Source organism: Drosophila miranda, chromosome 3 (genome assembly GCF_003369915.1).
Source record: "Drosophila miranda strain MSH22 chromosome 3, D.miranda_PacBio2.1, whole genome shotgun sequence".
Taxonomy (NCBI): Eukaryota; Metazoa; Arthropoda; class Insecta; order Diptera; family Drosophilidae; genus Drosophila; species Drosophila miranda.
The window spans coordinates 9,520,083-9,543,583 of record NC_046676.1 but is presented as its reverse complement, the minus strand read 5'-3'; the positions used below and the strand labels follow the sequence as shown (position 1 = coordinate 9,543,583).

The following is a 23,501-nucleotide window of genomic DNA, read 5'->3' as shown; positions in this document are numbered from 1 at the left end:
GGACTTGGCACCGTTACACGGGCCGAAGGCAGGAGGCCGCCTCAAATGCTGCCTGACGGCGGCTTCATTAAAATGTCTGCCTTGAAGATTGGCCTGGCCAAAACCGTTTTGTTTTTGTATACACCCTGGCATTTGTGTAGGGCCTCGAGGGGTATACATATCTTTCTCTCAAGTGGTGTGCAATGGTCTGCAGGGTATTCTCTTGTTGCACCGCTCTGACTGGCTTTGAAATTGAAACGTCTATGTCTGGTGTGTGCATCATCGTCTGTGGCACGTTGTGGATGTCAGCTTATCGCGCCAGACGGAACGCATCTTGGCGGTTTCGGGACGGGGCCTGCTCAGTGTCTGAGCATAGCTTCCGCCTTGGCCTGGGTTCAATATACACCAGACAGAGACTCAGCCTCAGACTCAGACTCAGCCTCAACCTCAGCTTGAGCTTCTTCCAATTCCAGCGCCTGCCGCCACCAGCGAGCAATTTTCAATTTGCCAATTGTAGCAGTAAACTTTTTTTCATACGCTTGTAGCTGTTCTTTCGCTCTTCTGCTTGGGCTGCTGCTGCTGCTGCTGCTGCTGATGCTTCTCTCTGCTGTTCTGCCTTTAACTGCTTATCTGCTGACTCTCTCTCTCGCTCGCGTCGGATTCTTCTTGCGGTTCTACTCTCTTGCTTTACTCCCAGCGTTGGTTTGTGTGCTCTCTCCCTCTGGCTAGCTTTGATGTGTGGGCTCTCCCTGCTTTGATATGTGTGCTCTCTCTCTGGATGTGCTCTACCTGCTTTGATTTGTGTGCTCCCTCTGGCTATGCTCTCCCTTCTTTGATGTGTGTGTGTGTGCGTGCGTGTGTGTTTCTGTTCGGAGTACCGTTAGCTTGGCTGCTCATGTGCTTTGGCTTTAGGTGTTTGTCTTGTCCGTTCTTGTCTCGACCTGTCCGTTCTTGTCTCGACTTCACCTGCTCGCTCGCTGTGCCCGTGCGTGTGGATGTGGCCTCCACTAATTTGCGACAATTGGCCAGGCCATTAGTCGACTCTGAACTGACGGGCAAAGGAGGCGTGGCCAGCCCCCCCCTCCCCCATAGACATATCAATTTATTGAGGAATTCTGCCATGAAATTACAAGAGCCCAAATATCATTCGCTTCTCAAACAAGAGGGCCGTTACGGAAGTTTAGTTTGTATTCAAATTTAATTATATTTAATTCAGGGTAAATCAAAGGTCATTGGCTGGACAACATAATAGAGAAATAGCCTAGGAAGTAAAATCCATCACTGAGGGTATTATTAGTTAGGTTTCTGGAACTCCCAGAGACAATACTTAAAGAACAGGTCTATGCAGAAGTCAAGAGAATCCAGACCTCAGGGTTTTTCCCCACAATTCTGACTCACCGACACTCCGCACCCCCCACCCCCCCCCCCCAATTAGCTGTGTGTGTGTCTGACCCTTCAGCTGGGATTTATGTTCCATAAATATCCAGAAATTGACAGACACTCGATGGACGCTTTGCGTAATTCCAGCCACGGCGGCAATTGGTCATTACAAAAGCGGCCCAGTGGCGGCATTCGGGACTTGCAACACACCTGGACATGGTCTCCCAGCCACTAGCCAACATCCACCAGCCACCGTCCACCATCCACCGTCCACCATCCACCATCCACCGTCCACCATCCACATATGGAGGGAATGGATGGCAATTCATTAAACACACGCTGCTTTGCATGATTTCGGTTTAGGGTTTCTTGCCACGGCTTTTGGCAACATGGGCAAACATGACCCAAATTTTGATTATGACCGCACAGGCACTGAGGCACGCTGCACTACGTCCCACACCCACAGGAGGGCGTCAGCCGCCCCACGCCCCTTTAGTCCCCCGAAAGCGGCACGAGTTCAAAGTGAAATTCTGTATTTTGATTGCTGGTTCACATGACCGCGATGGAGGATGGCGGATGGAGGATGGCGGGGCTTTTGTCAGAACCTAATCAACACATCATCAATAACAGTGGGAAATCATTTCTTTGGCTTTGTTTTTGTTTTTTGGGTTCTACGCTCCACGGAGTGGCTGTGTGGCATGGTGGCATGGTGGGAGATTAATCACACACTCGGCCTGGGCAGGGCACACGAAATCCCAAAGAAAAACACTACTTTTCAAGGGGTCGAAGCAGCTGTACCCTGGACCGAAATGGAGCCTCATGCCGTGGCCTAAAGGGGGCGGGGGGGGAATGAAAGACAAGTGAACGATTTGGTGGAGCCACTGCCACTACCAGGAGTCGTCTGTGGCAATCTGATTGTCTGTCCAGTGATGCAACTGCCACAGCCACTGCGGTTGTGTGGGTGCCACTGATGCCTGCAATTATCCCCGAAAGCCGCACAAACAATGCGCAAATTAAACGCAATAAACAAAACCAGAGGCAGGGCTGATAACAGAGGGAGAAGAAGGGAGATGGGGGGGTAAGCAGTGGGAGTAGGGGATGCCACAGGAAGACTCTGGTCTGGAGCTCTTTTGAAAACTAAATCGAATTTCCAGCAAAATTAAAGCTTAAAGTACAGCCAGGGAGTGGGACCTACCTGGCGGGGAGGGGGACGTGGCGGCTGCGGCTGCGGCTGCGGCTGCCCCGCAGGCAGTGGGGCCAAATGTAAATATTTTATGCCACAATTTGCGCGTTGATTTGTTGCATATTAAACAACGACCGCAGGCCGCGTAGGCCGCACTCTGCAGCCATAAACCACCACCAACCACCAACCACCATCGCATCGGGCCAGGCCATCAGCCGCTGCCACAGAGCATGGGGCACCAATAACCAGCTTTGCGGTGCAATTAGTTTCTTTTTTTTGCTCCGACCATTCCGTCATAGGTTTCTCTGTGGTGCTTGGCGCTCCCGTAATTTGCCCATAACCCGGCTAATAGACAGCGTCAGAGGCCCCCGTAAGCCAAATTGGGTGTGTTTGGGGCCGTGCTGCGGGCGGGCGGGGGGGGGGGGGGGGGGGGGGGGGGGGGGGGGTAACGGGGCGAGTGTGTGGCAGCCTGGAGCGGCGGCTGACCAAACCGCTAACCGATTTTGGCCACACTTAATCCCGGCCAACGCCTCGCGCCACACGCGCCAAATGTGGCAGGGGCAGTGTGGGGGGGGGGGCAAGTGACCCTTGGGGAGGGGGCATATATGTGTCTTTAAAGGGCATCTCCTGGGCGCCTTTTCTTGGGGCGCCTCTCGATGGCTTAAGCTCTTCCCCCCTGCCCCCTAACCACCCCCTGTAAGCAACCTCGGCACCTGGCCTGTCATTGTCTTTGTTATACCCGATACTCAAAATGAGTATTGGGGTATATTAGATTTGTGGTAAAAGTGGATGTGTGTAACGTCCAGAAGGAATCGTTTCCGACCCCATAAAGTATATATATTCTTGATCAGCATCAATAGCCGAGTCGATTGAGCCCTGTCTGTCTGTCCGTCTGTCCGTCCGTCCGTCCGTCTGTCCGTCCCTATTAGCGCCTAGTGCTCAAAGACTATAAAAGCTAGAGCAACGATGTTTTGGATCCAGACTTCTGTGATATTTCACTGCTACAAGAATATTTCAAAAATTCGCCACACCCCCTTCCGCCCCCGCAAAGGACGAAAATCTGGGGGTATCCACAAATCTCAGAGACTATTAACGCTAGAGTAACCAAATTTGGTATCCGCACTTCTGTTAGATCTCACTATAAAACGTATATCTCAGAATTTCGCCCCACCCCCTTCCGTCCCCACAAAGGACGAAAATCTGTTGCATCCACAATATTGCACATTTGAGAAAACTAAAAACGCAGAATCAAAGATAATGACCATATCTATCAGATTGCTGAAATGCCATTGCTGATCTGGATCAAATTTGCACTGGCTACGCAGCGCCCGACGACACGCTCAGACTGATTTTCTGTCTCTCTCGCACGCACTCTTTGTCGTTTCGCTTAATATTAGCGGCGTCTGCCGGAGGAAAGCCATACTGACTTAGTATCGGGTACAACTGTAGAGTTGCGGTGTCCGCAGCAACTCACAACGTTCCCCCTCGTTTTTTTGTGGTTTTTTGTGTATTTATTCAAGCGCTCATTGCCTCAATTAATGCGACATTGAGCGCAAATTTCTGTTTGTCATTAATCTTCATTTAATTCCCCCCGCACAGCCCCTCCAGTGCCCTGATGGATGGGGCAGGAAGTCCCCTGTACATGGACAGGGTCGATGGTAGGGTCTCCATCAATGTTTCATATATCAAGGGCCTGCTGCCGCAAGGATCTTTGCTTTGTGGCATTCCTTGTGCCTGCCACACGTTCGCACACTCGAAGCCTGGGAGGTGGGGAGGGGTTGTGCCACTGCCACGAGTACCAATTGTTAACAATTCGAGTGGCGGGGCATTACGTGCATTAGTGGCATGTATTGATGCCCCTAGCTCTGTGGCAGGGCTTTCCTCTCCGTGTGGCATTCTTCTTTCCGAGTGTGTCAAGATTTACGACACTTTTGTTGAAGGCCCAGGCCCAGGCCCAGGCCCCCTTCCCCCCCTCGCCAGACCCTAGACCTATGCAAAATCAATAAAGTGGGGATGCGCGATCCTTATCGCGGCCCCTAGCCTCTCCGGCCGCCTCCCTTTGTTGAGATTGAGATAAGTTGAATGATTTATGCCTGACACGCTTTATTGAAAAGCCATGGAGCCAAATCGAGGGGCACTCTGCCCGGGGAAATGGGGTCATCAGCTGATAGCATTCTGATTTATATGAGCCAGAGTTTTCGGGCATTCATATTTCGTTGTGCCTGTGTGTGTGTGTGTGTGCTGGCAACGTGTCGTATGAGTGACATTAGCGGGAATCCCCCGGCTAACAAGCTGCCATCTACAGAGCAGAAAACAGTTAGAACTCGTCGTCGTCGTCGTCGTCGTCGTCGTCGTCGTCGTTGTCGTCCCATTCCTTTTGCATGCACGCTGATAAGGCCACAAACAATGACAGTGGTACTTGCCACAGCGAGGCACACATCAGTGGCTGTGGCTGTGGCAACCTGTCCCATTCCGTATGTGGCAGCAGCGGGCACCCACCCCAAGAGATGCGACCCCCCCTGTGCCCCGTGCCCCGTGCCCCATTCGCTGACTACCGACTGTGGCATATACTTAACAGTAAAAATAAATATTTTACTATAAATCATGCATTAGAGTCGCCTGCTGGCTCTGCCTCAGAGACAGAGACAGAGCCTGCCCCCTGCCCCTGCCCCTGCCCCATGTCTTGTACCCTGTCACTGGGGGCCCCCGAGGCTAGTGCTGTTGCTGTTGCTGCCGCACGACACGACGCTCGGAAGTAACACACATTTAGCGCTTGGCAGTCACAGAAATAGCCTGAGCCACAAACCGGGGACCAGGGACCAGGGACCAGGGAGGAGGGAGGAGGGACCAGGGTTCCACAGACCAGAGATATACCCGTTTTTGGCACTACATCGAAAGAATCTGAGCTAAGAAAATACTCGAATAAATGTTTTAATAATTGAGGAGAAAAACACACTCAAAAGACAAAAGCGAGACAGATTTTAGGGAGGGAAAACTTTCCGAAGAAATCTTTTGGCATTTTTCGGCCATAATTGGACAGTAATTGGAGGAGGTCTGAAAACCAGCTAAAACCCGCAACACAGGGAAAATGTTTACAAATAATTTGCGGCTGTATCTGTGGCACACGCAGCACCGGCTGCCACATATTACGTATACGCGGTGTGTGTCTGCGTGGAGTTTACCCAAAAGGCAACACGGGCCTATGGTCAAGGCAGTCCCCCTGCCCCTGCCCCCTGCCCCCTGCCCCCCGCCCCTGCCACCGGCCTCGTGTAATCGATGAGTATGTTGCACATTTGGTCAATAAACGCATTTCTGTCATTTTTTCTCCTTTTAGCCGTTTGTTGCGCGCTCACTGGAAATTTATGGCGCGATTTGTGAGCAAGTTGCATGCCGCAGGCTGCCGACTGCCTTGGGCCCGCTTGCCACATGCCATTTTCATTTTGACTTTGACATTAATTTGTGTGGCTGCCGCCAGTTGACTAGACCAGGAAGTGGCCCGGGCCCAGAGCCCAGAGCCAGAGCCCGGAGCCAGCCAAGAGCATTCATCATTCATCTTTCCATATGCAAAAGAGCATCCGCTGGGGCTCCATTGTAATTTTTTTGGGGGGAGAGGGTGGGGGGGGGGGGGCACACAACTAACAAGCTGCAATCGATTTATGCGTGCAGAAATGATGATGAGACTGTGGGCCTGGCGTAGAGATTGCCCTGGAGTGGAGGCGCAGGTTTTCTGGGGCTCCTCTGGTGATGCTCCTCGATGACTCCTCTGCTCCTCTATCGCTCCTCTTCTGAGCCTCTACTGCTGCTCTTCTTCTCCTCCTCTACTGCACCTCCTTGGCTCCTCTTCTCCTCCTCCACTGCTCCTCTTCTGATGCACTACCGGGTCCACATGTCACATCATTATTTGTGCCACTGACTCCGACTGGGCAACGCTTTGGTTTTTTTTGTTATTTATGGGTCTTTGGGTGAGACAACGGAGGTTTCCTGCCTTATGGAGTCTGCACTTTTGCCACAGATATATCTGTAGAGAGCCGTGGCGATTGCTCAAGGAAAGGTCACCGGCCATAGCTTTCGATTCTCAAAAGATAAACCAATGAAATCTGAAACTTTGTAGAATTTTCCTAGATTTTCTTGAAGTTTTCTTTCCGGTTTTTTGGTTTTTTTGGCGACAAAAACCCGCTCCAACGGGTGCTTGTGGCTTATATCGGTAAATCACAGAATCTCCTTTCCTCCAACAAGTGCGTCTCTCTCTCTCTCTCTGTCTCTCTCTCTCTCTCTGTGTCTCTCTATCTCTGCGCCTTTTGTGGCCGGCGAGGGTTTATTAAATTTATGCAAATTTTATTTATAAAAGGCAAAAGAGGCTGTGGCTGTGCTCAGTCCAACCCCCCCACCATCCCCCCTCCCCAATGAGCCCGTCATCGATACAGTCGCTCCTTTAAACTCCCCCTCAGGCTGCTGTCAGCTGCATGCCTCCTCATGTGTGCCATCCACCGAGTGCACACCGCCTCTGCGGGAATATTTTATGATTTTTGATTTAGTTTGAGAGTTGATTGGTTTTCGGAGTCGTCAAAAACGTTGACATCGGACTGACATGGCGCGGGCGTTGCACGCCGATCGTTGTTCACCTCTCGATTGCCATGTCTTTATTACAATCGAGAGATGCGGAGGAGGAGCAGAGGAGGAGAGGAGTCGAGGAGGACCAGAGGAGGAGCAGAGGAACTGTGGAGCTGTGGAGTTAAAAGACTGATTGACTAAGGAGCTCCTCGATTTATATGCTAAAGAGCAGGAGGAGGAGGAGCTGGAGGAGGAGCAGCAGGAGGAGCAGCAGGAGAAGGTGTAGCACCAAGAGGAGCACCACCAGTGTGTCACTCGGTGGCAGGAAGCTCTACGATGCATCGAGATACGGCCCCTTGAGTGGCCCCGCCACATGACCTACTCTCGAGCGAGAAAATAATGGTGTCTAAATCAATTGTCTGCCATTAATCAAGGCCCAGAGCTGGCGGCTATAATTAGGCCAGAGCTCAGCCAAAACGTAGTCGCTGTAGTCGCTGCAGCCAACGCCCCGAGCCGCACAGCTCGTTTCACATATTAAATATTAATTTTTAATAGTATTTCATTAGTCGCGAGGGAGCCCCCCAAAAAACAGACACAAAAAAGCTACAAAGTCGGAGATTAAGATACACTCTCAGGGCGATTGTTGGCGGGGATTGCAGTAGGTAACATTTTTTTAGGAATACAAATAAATCACGGAACAAAATACTTATATGAAATATGAAGCGACTTAAAAAATAGTCAAGGGAAAACTTCAGATGCAGAGATTTTTCAGAAGGAAATGCGGGGCAACAAGATTTATTCAATAATTTTTATTTTTTATTTATATTTATTTTATATTTTTTATTTAATATATTTTTTTTTATATTTTTAATTAATTTATTTATTTTAATACTTGTATTTTGTTGTATTTTTTTATGTTTTTATTTATAAATATTTTTTTTCTATATTGGTTAATTTTTTATTTATTTTTTTATGTATTCATTATTTATTTTTTTATTAATTCATTATTTATTTCTTTTATTTATTTATTTTTTATATAATATATTTTTTCTGTATTTATTTATTTTTTATATAATTTATTTTTTCTGTATTTATTTATTTTTAATTAATTAATTTATTTTAGTACTTTTTTTTTGTATTTTTTTATGTTTATATTTCTTTATATTTTTTTTAATATTTGGTTTTTTTTATTTTTTTTTTATTTACTCAATTATTTTTTATTTTTTTTATTTAATATATATTTTTTTTAAATTAATTAATTTATTTAAATACTTGTATTTTGTTTATATATTGGTTTATTTTTTATTTATTTATTTTTTTAAATAATTTTGTTTTATTCATTTTTTTAAATTTATTTATTCTTTATTTTATTATTATTTTTATTTATTATTTTTTTTAGTATTTATTTTTATTTTGTTATATATTTATTTATTTTTTTTATACAAATAAATACAAAAATATTCATGGAATACTGGGGCACTCCTGCACTCCCCCCCCCCCCCCCTCTCCCTCTGGCAGCTTTGGAGCCCCCTGTCGCCTACTGTCTGCTGTGGGAAATACTTCATTCCCTGCGAAAGAGTATCCCACAACCGAAAAGCGGAAACATCAAACAGGCGGCCGGCCAGCGGTGTGTGTTTTGGCTGCCATAATTTTAATTGTTAACTAGGTCGCGCTCGGCAGAGATACAGATACAGATCGAAGCAGCATTGATTAATATGTGATTTACAATAGCAAAAAAAAAAACACCAGAGAGGGAGAGGGAGAGAGGAGAGAGGGCCATCAAGGGTTACAAAAATATATTCATTAAAAATAAACACAAAAATGGGTTGGGGTGGGGTGGGGGGTGCACACCCAGATGGGGATGAACAGAGACAGCAGGAAGGAGGGGCATGTGATTAAAAAATAACAGGCCCAAAAATGCGCATAAATAACAATCGAAAAACAGAAAATAAACGAAAAACCAGAAAACAATTGAAACACAAATACAAACACAGGAGGTGCCACAGCGTGCATGTGTATGTGTGTGGCATGTGGCAAAATGATAGACCATTCGTTTGAATAAAATCTGCACATTTGGGGCACGTTTTGGGGAAATAAACAAAGAAATAAAATAAAAAATAGAAAATGAAAAATTCCTCCAACGAAATAGAATAAATTTAAAGAAATTAAAGCGTGCATAGCCATCAATCAATCAATCAAACAAAAGTAGTTCAATGAATATGCTTTTGTCCATGCGGCAAGGGGCAACTCCAGCGATTGTTGCCACAATTAGTGCCCGTTGATCCACATGACACTTTCACTGGACAATCGAGTGACAGATACAGATACAAATAAATAGATGGATAGCTAGATGGATTGATGGAAGAAAGGGGGACAAACATAGGATAAATAGAGGGTGGGGCACAGGGGGGCCAACCGTTGGGCAGAGAGGGGTCACCTCTGGAGTGCCGGGGAATCGATAGCATTTGCCTTTGCAGCGACCCCACAAGTGAATGACCTTTTTTCTTTTCCTTGGCTCTCGGGGAGTGAGTGGCACGCCCACGCACACGCCCACTCCGAACGACCATTTGATGGGGTTTCTTGCTGTTGCCAATTTAACACCTTTCTATTCTGCCGCATGGCTCCATTGGCTCCATTGGCTCCATTGGCCCCATGCTTCGCCGAAATTGAAGCGTTACAATTCAATTGTTCGAAAAATAAGAAAAAGGGGAAATTAACTTGCACCATTAATGGGCTTCACGCCGCATTTGCATGTTCTGTAAATGTATCTCTGTATCTGTAATCGATAGCTGTATCTCTGTATCTGACACACTGCCCTTTGGCTCATCTTTCGCGAGGCGGGGGTTCATTCTTTTCTGGTGAAAAGAAAGGCCTTAAAGGCAACCTTTCTTTGGGTGTAGTGCCTCGAAGGATCGTTTTTTGTATGTCTTAGTCACCTTGCCACCGCTTGAAGGGGCTTGCAGTGGCACGGAGCTGGCTTGCCATTTTGTCGCATTGAAAATATATAAATTCAAATTGTGTCAATTACGTCGTCGCTGCGGTTGCCTGTCGCTTATCTGCCTCTCTCTGTCTGTGTCTCCCTGGCTCTCCCTCTCTGTCTGTGTCTCCCTGCCTCTGTGTCTCCCTCCCTCTCTGTCTGTGTCTCCTCCCCCTCTCTGTCTCCGGCCTGTCCCTCTCCTTCTCCGCCTGTCTGACAAACTGCTGAACTGCAGTCGGACTTGACAAACCTGCAACGACTCTTAGCCATGGCCAAAGCCACTCGCTGGCTCTGGCCTGACATGTCTGCCAGTTGTCGCCAAACGGGAGGGGGGAGGTGTGTTAGCGAGGGTTGCCACACAACTTTACTTCCCATCTGAAATGGGCAGCCGATTAATACACGATTTCTGGTTTAATGCCATCCGCTGCCCGAGGCCTCTGCCAGCAAAGAATCCAAAGAGTAAAAGTTACAAAAGTTCGAAGTATGTCGCAGTGCCTCTCGGGTGTGGATGTTATGGATCAGGAATGGAAATCGAAACGAGAGCCCCCAAGGAGACAGCATCCTTTAATGGCCAAGAGTTGGTCGAGCAGTCAGTCTGTCAGTTGGTGCTGGGGGCATGGGGCAGGGGGCAGAGGGGCAGGGGCAGGGGGACACACGAGGAGCGCATCGTCAAACATATAGACCAGGCCATGTGCTATAACTCATTAATATTAAATGCCTGGGCCGTAGACAAGCCCCTCCGGCCGAGAATGGAGAATGGGCAATGGGGAGGGGCACAGCGGCACAGCGAAGTTGTGCCTCCAGGATGCCTGTCTTGATGTTCGCTTCTTGGCAAAAATTTATGCGCATTTTGTTTCAATTTCATACACACACGTGACTTGTAAATTATCCATTGATGTGGCAGGCAGGCAGGCAGCAGGAGTGGCAGGCCCCAGCCCCAACCTGAGGACAGGGACCTCTTGGACGGACCTCAAAGAGAGCGGGAGAGAGAGAGGGAAGCCAAGTGTTGGAAAAATCTGAAAGAATTCGAAGGGCAAGGCCCCCGCCCTGCTGATCCTTTGTGAAGAGCTGCAGTGCCACAAAAATTATGTCACAGCAAACCGAAGCCAAAGAAAGCAAAAGTTAAGCCTCCACAAAAAAGTGAAAATGAGGCCATGGGGGGGGGGGGAGGGGGCTGTGGGGAGTACGCATATTAGCCTCATTTCATATCCGGGACGGCACGGAGGGGGGGGGGGGGGGGGGGGGGGGGGCTATCTGTCTGCCACTCGATGTGGGAGGTCGTGCCGCTGTCAACGAAGCATAATTCTCATAGTTGTACACTCTAATGAGGCTTAATTACTCGTTTCAACAGAGCGAAGAGCGACAGATTTCACTTTTTTTGGATGACAGACGACACGCAGGAAATATTCAATCTCAGTGCCAGAGACCCCATGTGCCACGGCATTGTATCTGTATCTGTATCTGTATCTGTTACTGTTTCTGTTTCTGTTTCCTTTTGGGGTAATTATTTGCATGCAACTTCTTCTCGTGTAAGTCATTTTGTGGTCAGCATTAAGGCCCTGGCCCCGCACTCAAATTACCCATACATTCTGACCCGAACAGAGCCGGTCCCCCCCCCCCCCCCCACACACCCCGTTCAAAACAGCAACAAGAAGCCAGAGAAGGCCGACACTTTTGATACCCTCTGCAGAAGCGTTGCGAATGGGTAGAGGAGATCCTCTACCAATCGTAATACCCTCTGCTAGGGTATACAAGACATGCACGGGACACAGGGGGACACAGGGGGAAGAGGAGGAACAGGGGCATCGGGGGCATCGGGGGCACAAGACGGAGGCACATCTCTTCTCATCTCATCTCTTTTCTTCTCTCAGTCTGCGGTTGATTTTTATGGTTTCATTAGTAGCACACACATGGATGCTCCCCTCCTCCTCCTCCCCTCCCCCTCCCCATCCGACCGTCTGGGCCTGCGCGCATGCGTATTCCACTTGGGGCATGGATATGAAGCCGGTGGCCAGTCGGTCGACTCAGTCGGCCACTCTTGCGCTGATTGCGGCCTGAGAAAATTCTACTGACCCACAGAACTTTAACTTTTTGAGTGGCATTGTTCAATTTAGCCGCAGACAGACAGACAGACAACGACGGCGGCGACGACGGGGACGACGGGGCAAGGGGAACGGCTAAGAAATTTCACAAGCCTGGCGGCCATTTTCTGCCACAATATCAGTCTCTTTTCCCAACTCTCCTCTCTCTCCCCACCTCTCTTTCTCTCGTCTGTTGCTGTCTTTTGTGGTTTTTAGGCTTTCCAGCAGTTGAATGATGCTGGGTTTTTGGCTGGAGTTTTGCGTCTTGTGTTGTCGGAGTTCCTACATATGTAACGCTCATTAACAGTTGAGAGGCAACAGGGGCAGGGGCAGGAGGCAGAGGCAGAAGGCAGAGGCAGGAGGCAGAGACAGGAGGCAGGAGGGCAGCAGGAAACCGCATCGAAGGCTGCGTAGGAGGCACTGGCAAACGTGACAGCGGTAGTAGTGGCATCCAAGGATGCAACCGATGCCATATGCAGAGGCAGTACCACGGCAACCGCTCATCAATACGATCCACACATGCCGCATGCCACATGCCACATGCACACAAGCCAAAGAGGAAAATTAATTAAAGCGGAAGAAATGCTTAACGGGCGATAATAAGAAGGCGAAAGGAACAACCCCCCCCCACACACCCTCAAGAGCAGCGCTCCCATAAGCAGACCACAGACATAATTGCCACATTCCATAGAGCCGCGAGAGTAGAAGATGGAGCAAGCAGTCGGGCAGGAGCAAGCAGTAGGGCAGGGGAAACAGTTGGGAAGGAGCAAGCAGTGGGAAGGGGCGAACAAACGGGCAGGAGCAAGCAGTCGGGTAGGAGTAAGCACTTAGGTAGGGGCAAGCAGGGAGGAAGGAGAAAGCAGTAGACAGGGTCAAGCAGGAAGGCAGAGGCGAACAATCAGGCAGGAGAAAGCAGTCGGGAAGGATCAAGCAGGGAGGAAGGAAAGAGCAGTAGGCAGGTGAAAGCACTCAGCCAGGGGCAAGCAGTCAGTCAGAGGCGAACAATCAGGCAGGAGCAAGCAGTCGGGCATGAGTAAGCCAAAGCCAGCACTCTAGCCCAAGCAAGCAGTGGATTCTCCCCGGGAACAACTAGGGGCAGTGGCAGTGGCAGTGCCAAAGCTGTCTTAAGTTCTGGAATTTCCAGAGTCCAGTCCCTCCCTTCGAGCTATTTCTAATACCAACTTTCTTTGTCGTTCAACCGCATGCCATTCCCATAGAAAAAAAGCAGCAGCAGCAGACCACAAATACGAGGCAGCAAATGAAATGGAAATGGAAACGGTTCGAAAGGAGCCACCGTATGGGAAAGGAGCCTGTGTGTGCGACATATTTGAGCAGTCAATTTCAATAATTTCATGCAACGCCATGCCATGCCACAGCCACCGCAGGAGCCCAAAGGCAACAACGGCAGCCACGTTTGAAAATTGCGGAAATTGCCAATCGAAATGGAAAACATTTTCATTATTTGCTGCCAGCCTGGTGTCTGGGCCTTAGCCTGGCCATAAACATTTTCCACCCAGGTGGGTGTCCAGTCCATGCCGGTGTGTGTGTGTGCCCCGTGTGTGTGTGTGTGTGTGTGTGTGGCTGGAAAAAAAAAAACATAAATTCGTTGAAACATAGTTTTCGCGTGAATTGTCAACCCAAAAGGCAATTTACGTGTATTCCTCCCCCCTCCACCCTCCACCCTCCACCCTCCACCCTGCCCGCCAGTCGACATTGCCATTGATTTATACGCCTATATATTGGGGCCCCCAAGACGCCCATATAGAAGTTGTCAAATGTATACGAATCCATATTTTTAAATACCCTGCACTATGCGGGTACTTTCGACAGAGGCAAGGGTTTGGTGGCTCCCTAAAAAAAGGGGTTTTTTTCGGGGAATATTAAAGGCATTTCTGGGTGGGAAATACCACGTTTTAATTTTTCTAAAACGTTTTGATACAAATTCTTCAACCGTGATGACACGCATTTTTATTATTATTATTATTTTTTATTCTAATTTTTTTTGTATAACATTTTTTTAAAATTATATTATTATTTTTTTTTTTACTTATAATTTTGTTTTTAAATCATTGTAATTTTTTATTATTTGTGTCTTTGATATTATTTTATAATCAAAAATATAAAACAAAATCCTAATTATAAAAAAAAATAAAATATTTCATTACTTATACATTATTTTATTATTATTTGAGAATATTTATAGAAAAAAAACCCAGAAAATATAAAGCCATGTTTAAAAAAATTATAATAAAAAATAATATAAAAAAAGGTCGAAGAATTTGTATGAAAATGTTTTGGAAAAAGTGCTAAGACAAATTACAATAATTTAAAAAAAATTATAATAAAAACAAAATTATAATGAAAAAAAAAATATTATAAAAATAACATTTAAATAAAATATAAAAAATAATAAAAAAGATGAGTGTCTCAAGGTCGTAGAAGTGTTTTGTGGCTCCCTAAAAAAATGGTTTTTTTTTGTGGAATATTAAAGTAAATTCTGTCATTTCTGTATGCGAAATAGCTGCCCCCATTGGATGGCTTTACATTTGCTAGCTTTTCTTTAAAAATATTCCCCAAGTAAATACAATAGTGGAATTTTGTACCACTCGGCACACCGAAATGCTCCTTAAAATCCCCTTTTTCTCTCATTTCAAGAGGGTTCCTGGGCTAGTTTCCAACCCAAATGAATCAGATTATCATCGTTATAAATTGTGTTTATTTTGTTTCTGCTTCCTTGCTTGATAATTAATGGGCGTGGGGGGCCCAGGAAGGCAGACAGACACGAGAATTAATTTATTTAGGCATTTCGTGGCCAGTGGTCGAGGGGTTCAGTTCAGGACTCAGGCTCTTGACATCCATTCATTACCCGAAAATGGTCAAAAAATGTGTTAAAAGGTGTGCTGTTGTTGTTGTTGTTGTTGTTGGGGCCTTGTGGGGCGCACCTCGTGATTTATGCCATGCATTCAAATGCAACTTTCCGGGCGGGCAGGGAGGCAGAGGATGCGGCGGCCAGCAGCCATAAATATGTCAGCCCTGGGTCTCTGGGCAAAAAACAACGAAAACATTTCAATAAAAATCAAAAATCAAAATCAATAGCAGGCACCGGACGCTATCAATTTTTACAAGCCTTTGTTTTTGTTTGCTCTCTAGGGGGGGTGTGAGGGGGGGGGGGGGTGGTATCGCGGATTGAGTAATCGGTTATCCAGGCTCTGGCATCGACCATGTCATTGCCAGCGATTGTTGGGTGCCCAGGTGTGCCGCCGCCGCCGCCGCCGTTGCACACATGGCAGCCACGACACAGCAAAACGGAACAGGCCCAATTTTGTTGCATGACTATGACACTGTTGAAGGTGCCCCAGCAGCAGCCGGAGGCGGCAGTCGTGGCGCATGACTCAGGTTCAAGTTGGGTCGCAATCAAAGCCGAGACCCTCCATCGAAACGGGTATGAAATATTCAAGAGATTACTCCATACAAGAGGGGGGGAGGGGGGTAGGGGGGAGGGGGCTGGGGCCTTGATTGATGGACTGATGAAAAGTTCTTGTCTTTGTGCAATTTTCCATGCAAATATAATTTTTGGGGAGGCCTCTTTGGGTTCAAAGTTGGCCTTTCCAGTGCCATCCAAGTGGTGTTCTGGGCCTCTGGCATCCGCTTTCGATACCTGGCCATAAACCACACCGACCTGACCCACATCTTATTATTAAAACAACAACTAAAGAAACCAAATTGTGTGCATATCAAGGTAAATTGGCCAAAAACAAGAGCAAAGCCAGAGGCAGGGGCAGAGACAGAGGCAGGGGCAGAGACAGGGGCAGAGACAGGGGCAGAGACAGGGGCAGGGGCAGAGACAGAGCCCGAGTTAGAGCCGTGTAACCTACATGGCCAACTGACTTGAATGAGTGTCAAAGCTATTTGGCGCTAATTGCCTTTTACGATTATTTTCACATTTGGCCAGAGAGCCGCAGAGCCACAGAGCCACCTCTTACTCTCTCAACTCTTTGGAGGAGCTCCTCCTGGAGGCAGACACTTAGCGGCACGCATGACTACACAGAGAGAAAAGGGGAGGCGCGGCATGCACGAGTGCGTCGAAAAGAGTGGAAAGGGAAGGCACACATCTGGCCCCAAAGGCACGCAACATATTCGCTTATTAAATTGAATTAAATTTTTCGTACGTTTTATTTGCAGCTCTCTACGTGAGAGGCAGGGAGCTAGGCGGTGGGGCAGGGCAGGCACCGAGGTAGAGGTTAATGTCAAAGATATGGTGGGAGACCCAAACTTTTGGTTATTATCCTCAATTATGGTTAACGGGTCAAAGCGACACATGACTGAGAGGGGAAGGGGAAGGAGACGGAGAAAGGGGGAAGGGGAAGGAGAGTGCCAGTGACCCATAAAACCAAAAAATAAATACCAATTAATTGGCCAGCAATACAGGCAAGCCAATGGGTCAACAACTAGCCCAGAAATGAATAAATAATAAGAGATTGTTGGGAAAAACGATAAGCCCTGCCACAGTAATGGTTTATAGAATGGAATTTACCAACAAAAAAGTATGAACAAATCATAGAAAACAAAAAAGTCCCCATTTGAATGGGTGTTTCTTTATTTAGGGACATTTTAGACCCAATTAAACACGAGCCTTTGTTGAGTAAATAAACAGTCGAACACCTGAAGGCTGGAAAAGGCTTTGAATCCTTTGGGGCAGCGTCTTTCACTTTGATTAATTGCCTTTTCATCATTTGCCTGTGCAAATAGTCAATCATGCAGCAGACAGCGTTAAGACATGGCTAAAAATAGTTGAAACTAGCAACAACAACAATAACAACAAAGAAGAACAAAAGTTAAACATGTTTTTGGGAAGGCAATCGCCAGCCAGTAATTGTCTATCGAGGCACTTGGCACTTAATTGCCGGATTGCCGGATTGATGTAACTATTAAACAATAAAATAACTCTAAAGTTGGAGAATTTTCTAATGGACTTTGGAGTGGAGCGTAGGGGGGGGGCAATGTCAAGGCATCATCGCTATGTGGCAGGGGCAGGGGCAGGGGCAGACAAGGTCAGTGAAGTCATCTTTAACGATCTAATGGATCTGAATGGTCTAAGCTCGAACATGGGTTGGCTTTTCCCTCGCCATCGGTCACTCTTTTTTTCTCTCACATTCCAATTATCAGTTTTGTACCATTCCCACATTCCTATGATCAGTTTTGTTCCTTTCCGGCATTCTAATCATCAGTTTTTCTCAGTCCGACATGCCAATCATCAGTTTGTTTCATTCCTAAATTCCAATTATCATGTTTTTTCCATTCCAACATTCCAAACATCAGGTTGTTTCATTCCTACTTTCCAACTATCAGTTCTGTACCATTCCCACTTTCCTATGATCAGTTTTGTTCCTTTCCGGCATTCTAATCATCAGTTTGTTCCATTCCAACATTCTAATCACAAGTTTTGTTTCATTCCTACATTCCAATTATCAGTTTATATCATTCCTGCTTTCCAATTATCAGTTTTGTTCCATTCCAACATTCCTTCAAAGCTTCTAATAGAGTTACAATCGTCTAGGCATTCCACTGGAAGAGGAATCTAAGATCAATCGGACTTCCCTTTAAAGAGGTCTTCTATTCTGAGGTTAAGAAGGTTAGGAGGTTTAGGTTGGCGTCCACAAGGACCCTTTGAGGTCTCTGGAAACCTATTTCTCTTGTGGGAAACCCATCGCAGTGGTAGCCCCCTCTTGATGGTCTTTAGAGCTTAAAGATCTCCAAAAATGGGTTTCTCTTTTCCCGTGTGATTGCCAGACAGAGAGACAGACAGCTAATGGACGTTTCAATTGCACTGTGGGGGCGTGTTCCGACCTCTGTCGAGGCTGAAATGCATTCAAGATTGAGCATGCCATATGATAATTGATTACAAATCTCAGCCAACGAACAAAAGGAGAAAATGGGGGAAAGCTGTGCGGCCCATCAAAAAGTTGAGTAATTGCCTGGAAAGGAATGCATCATCGGAGGCACGTGTTCCGTGTTTCACGTCTATATATATCTTTATGTTTAACCGAAGAACATAAATCAAAGATTGATTGAGCAAGTAAACAGACGAGTGTTTGCTTTTGGTCGTGACTGTTTTAGCCATTGCAATCAACATGTAAATTAGTTAATAACAAAAAACAAATGATCGTAGACACACACACAAATCCATGGCCAGAACGACGCCGAGAATGATGGCCAAAAGATAATCGCTTTGATGAGCTTATGAGCCACGTTTTTAGCAAGAACATAAAGCCAGCCTCTTGACCAAGTCAAGGCCGACCAGACACAAACAACAACAACAAACAAGACAAAAAACCATCAAATATTGGTGGTTCGCTGTGGATATTTCACTTTCATCGGTGTTCACTTTTTAACGCTATAATTAAGCGGCGAATGCGTAATATTTGGTCAACGCGCGATCGCCCGAGGGTCAAGTGCATGGAAATTGTTGCCCCCCTTTGATAGTCATCGTGATAATGCAATGTAAATTGTAATTAAAATCAACAGCAGAAGAATCTGGATACAGAGGGGGGTCGGTCGTGTCTTTGGGCGGGTCTGTACGATCTTCGTCTCTCCGTCGCTCCGTCTCTCTGTCTCTCCGTCTCTCCGTCTGTCGGTTGTGTTCTGGACCATGTTTTGTGTGCATTTGAGATTAATTTATGCCAACATTCGTTCCAAGACATGACGAGCACCAAAACCGACTGGCTTCCACTCCTTGTGGACTCCAGTTGGAGTCGACTAGGAGTTGGAGTCCGAGTCGGAGTCGGCGTCGGAGTTAGTTGGTCGCATACATAAATAAATTAAAATTGCTAATGGCTTGCGGGCAGATACTGCCCTTCAGTGCCCCCCCGTCCCCCCCCCCCCCTGCTCCACCCTGCTTACTGGATCTCTCGCCGTGCAACGCCCATAATTAAAAGCAACAAGAACCACAACACCACCAACAGGGCACAAAAAACAAGAACAAGAAACGAGCGCGATTCATTCCACAGTCGAAGCAGTAGATACCCTTAAAATCATTATTTTAAGGGAACTACTAACAGAAATAGCACTGCTTTAGCTCTTTATGGCACTGCTTTATACCTCCAAGGCACCTTTAGCTCTCCCAGTAACTGCTTTAGCCTTCCAAGGCACTGCTTTAGCTCTCCAAGGCACTTCTTTAGCCCTCCAAGGAACAGCTGTACCTCTCCAAGGCCCTGCTTTACCTCTCCAAGGCACTCCTTTAGCCCTCCAAGGCACTCCTTTAGCCCTCCGAGGCACTGCTTTAGCTCTCTATGGCAGTGCTTTAGCCCTCCAAGTCACTGATTCTACTGCAACACAGTAAGAGCACTGCTTATCCCCTGCTTGACCAGGGATACCCTTTCAAAGAGCATAGAAATACACAATAAAACCATGACCAACTCAAGGCAGCAATAAGTCGGGATATACAAGACAGACAGAGCGAAAGAGAGGGAAGAATCAACCCAAAAGAGATAGAGAGAGCGAGAGAGATCGCTGGCTCTGTGGCATAAATCAATCAATTTATCGTTCCAAGGAGTAGCTGTAGCTGCCAGAAGGAGAAGAAGCCTGCCACTTCTTCCTCTCGCGCTCTTCCAACGCCTGCTCTCTCTCTCTCTCTCTTTCTGTGGGTGCAACGACCCAACTCTAAGCTCACCTCTGAGCCAGAACTTTGCTTGTGCTCCCCCACAAACCCATCAGACTCGCATCTCTCGTGGCTTGTTTGCATACGAAGACGAAGGCGAAGACGAAGACAGTTCCTGTGCAACTTTGCCCACAAATAAGCGCAAGCAAATCCCTGCCCCTTTAAGCCAAACTGTAATTTGCTGTCTCCGCAGTTAACTGGAACTCGCCTCGTAATGTTCTATAATTCATTGCCAACAGAAAGGGGTTTAGCTTAAATTGAAAAACATCAACATAAGTCAGAGGGACAGAAGGAGGAATGGCCGGCCGACATCAAGAAAAAAAAAAAAAAACAAACTCAATTTCATTTCGGAAAAGAATCAGTTCTGGAATGCTATTGTCGTGGCCCCGACTGTTGATCGGCTGTATCGAAACCTCAGACCAAACTGTTTTTCGGGGGAGCGGCCCGGTGCCAGGCATGTAATTAACACTTGGCAGAATGACACTGCGGAGGGAGGCCTTTAATGCTTTTGGCCTTCTCAGTGGCAATTTTATGAAAATTGTGGGGTTTCACTGTGAGCACTGCTAACCCATTCTGTACGCTGTACAACTGCTTAACCACTGTTTAGGCTCTCAATTGAACTGCTTAAGGTGCAGTACCCAGCATTGGACTACTTTAACTCTCGAATGAACTGCTTAAGATGCTGTTATTTATTCCCCAGCATTACTGCATTCACTCTCATTTGAACTGCTTCTCAGTGGCAAGTTTTTGTGTCCCAGGACTGCATTAACTCTCAATTGAACTGCTTAAGATGCTTTAACTCTCAATTGAACTGCTTAAGATGCTTTAACTCTCAATGGAACTGCTTCTCAGTGGCAATTTTGTGGGGTTTCACTGTGAGCACTGCTTGGGCAACTCTAACCCATTCTGTACGCTTTACCACTGTTTAGACTCTCGATTGCACTGCTTAAGGAGCACTCCCCACTATTAGACTACTTTAACTCTCAATTGAACTGCTTAAGCACTGCTGTATCTATGTAGTTTAATGTTTCAGCTCTCTCCAAAGAGAGAACAAATTAAACGAAAGGCTTTCCATCATGGCTCTCTTTTTGCTGGACACTCAAGCGATGACACTCACACACGATGACGGCAATGCATCAAGTTTAAGGCTTAATCGGTACTACCAAACCCGCTCCAAACCCCCCCTCAATCACTCTTTTTCAGCCAAATTGCTGCCATTGCAATTCTCAATGCTATTTTTTTTTTTGTCGACTTCTTTTCCACGCTTCGTTTGTGTCGACAGCAGCTTTTCATTAGACAATTTCCCAAAAGGGGGGAAAAGAAATAGATGGAGAGAGACAGCTGGGGCGGTCACAGGGGGCACAGGGGGGGATGGGGGATAAGTGCATGCGTTGTCTGGCTTCGCTTCGAGGGTATCAAGAGACAAGAGGCAGCAGATTTTCATTATGTCGAGTCGACACTAACAACTTTTACTTCCACTGCTTGCTCATCCCTCTCTCGCTCTCCCTTTCTATCCGCTAGCATCCGTCTCTTTCTAACAGTAGCCGTGTGGTACATTGTTAGCTTAATTGTTGTTGTTGTTGCTGTTAGAATGTGCGCATTATTGAGTTACGTGCTTGGCGGCACAACAGCAACAATTGCAACAAGCAGTTGCAACTTGGCACGTTTCTATTATTTAACTGTCAGCACAGCATCGCGGCAAGAACAACAAAACATCTCTGCTAATTGCCCGACAAAAATGTCTCGCACTTAACATTTGTCTTCTTCATTTGCCCAACACTTAATCGAAAAGAGCGGCAACAGCGGGCGAAAATCAGTTACCAGCAATTAAGCCAAAAGCCAGAGCCAGCCAGGGCTGCCCACCGACTGCTTGAAAAAGAGAGTTGCCGCCGCCCACGCTGGCCAAAAATTATGTCGACAAGCAGTGGAAGGTCTCCTGGTATATAAGGGACCGTCGAAGCCTCGAATACCTTTGCAGAGGCTCTCTTTCTCCTTTATGCCAAGTTTTAGGGGCCCCAAAGTCTAGGGCACTCCGCTCAAACCTTACCTTAAGGCTGGACCTTTTTGGTTATTCATTATTCTGATGTATCCTCCGCCCACTCCCACGCTCATGAATGTATCTGTCTGTCTGTCTCTCCCACACCCACAATCGGGCCTACAATCAGGCTCTCATTAAGCGGAAGTGTATATGCATAGACCAGTGCGGAACACTAGTAAAAGGCAACTAAGGGATGTGTTTATTATAAAGTTTGATTTCTGTTGGAAATGCCAGGGATCTCTGCTTTGGAGCCGCACTGTCGGCCCATATGAATGGTTTAATATCTTGATGGCTTTTTCGACGACACATAACGGTAATTGCTTCCCGGTTGAACGTTGCACGTGGGTCTCTTGTCTCTTGTCTTTTTCTGTTGAAAAGAGAAAATTATTAATTTTGTATTGCTGCAATCTGCTCGACGGTCGTTCCATTGTTCCGCTGCCATCAAAGAGATTTCTCTATGAACCAAGGCAAGGTCACATCGATTGAGCTTTGTCCCCCCCTCCCTCTACACCCCCTCGCCCAATTACTATGGTTTTTCTATGTGGTATATAAAGTCTTTACAATAATACACGAGCACGAAGTCGCTTCAAGGCTGGCCCTATGCAAATAGAGCTGCCGAACCCAATAAATGGGGGAGATGGGGGGATTGGGGGGGGGGGGGGGGATGATGGAGGGGCACCCACGCACAACTGTGACAACTTCTTTAATCAAAAGCGATTTCAAAGACCTGGGCGTGGCCATCATCCCCCCCGTCCCCCTCCCTGTGTGTGTGTGTGGGCACACTTTTGTCTTATTACAAATTTGACACTTTGCCTGACAACATTTGATGGCGCTGCCTTAATCTTTATGCTTATGTCATTTAGTTTAATGGCAATATCGAATTATACGCTGTCCGTCCATCAGATATAATAGGCCTGCCTGACAACTGTTGAGTGTTTGAGCGAAAATATTGATATGCCTAGGAAAAACATAGCTAGAGGCCAACAAAATTATCAAATCCAAGAAGTAAGACATTATTTTGTGGAGAACAAGTAGCAGGAAAGTCTGAAGAGAGATTCAGTAGCTGAAAGGAGCAGTTCTGGATGGTTTAATACTTAAGGAAAATACATAAAAGATACAATTTTGGAGTCCAATTTTGATTGGATTTCAGAGGAATATCTGCGTAAATTGTGAAGGTTTTACAGTTACAATTCCACTAGCTCTCTCCAACCATTCCCATAGATAAATACCTCCGAGAGATGTTTATATTAGGAGAAATGCCCCTCCCTTAGTTCCCGTTACTCTTTCCTTCCTTTGGGAACATCTGTGGCTACTTTGGGGGGCCTTCCATCAGCGGTTCTATGCGACTCCCGCACTGCTTTTTCACAGGGCATTCAACTCCAGTATTAGCTTTAGTTAATCTCTCCCTCTCCCTCCCTCTTCCTCTCGCCTTTGATGTGGCCTTAGTTGTTGCTTTCGGAATTTTTCTTGCCATTTTGTTTTGACAAATTTGCTGGCCATAAGCGTGAACAGTCGGTCCGAACTGGAACTGGAGCTGGAGCTGGAGCTGGACGATTGTGGACGCCGACGCCGACGCGATTGTTTGGAATCAAAAAAGCGTGTGAATCAAAAAAAAAAGAAGCAAAAATGTACAAAAATTATAGCCATAGTTTGAA

At 46.7% G+C, this 23,501-nt stretch overlaps 1 protein-coding gene across 2 annotated transcripts in view; it reads left to right on the top strand.

The window, feature by feature from the left end:
- Nucleotides 1-23,501, top strand: part of LOC108160106 — an 80,704-nt gene that overhangs the window by 36,659 nt on the left and 20,544 nt on the right. The window lies entirely within an intron of this gene.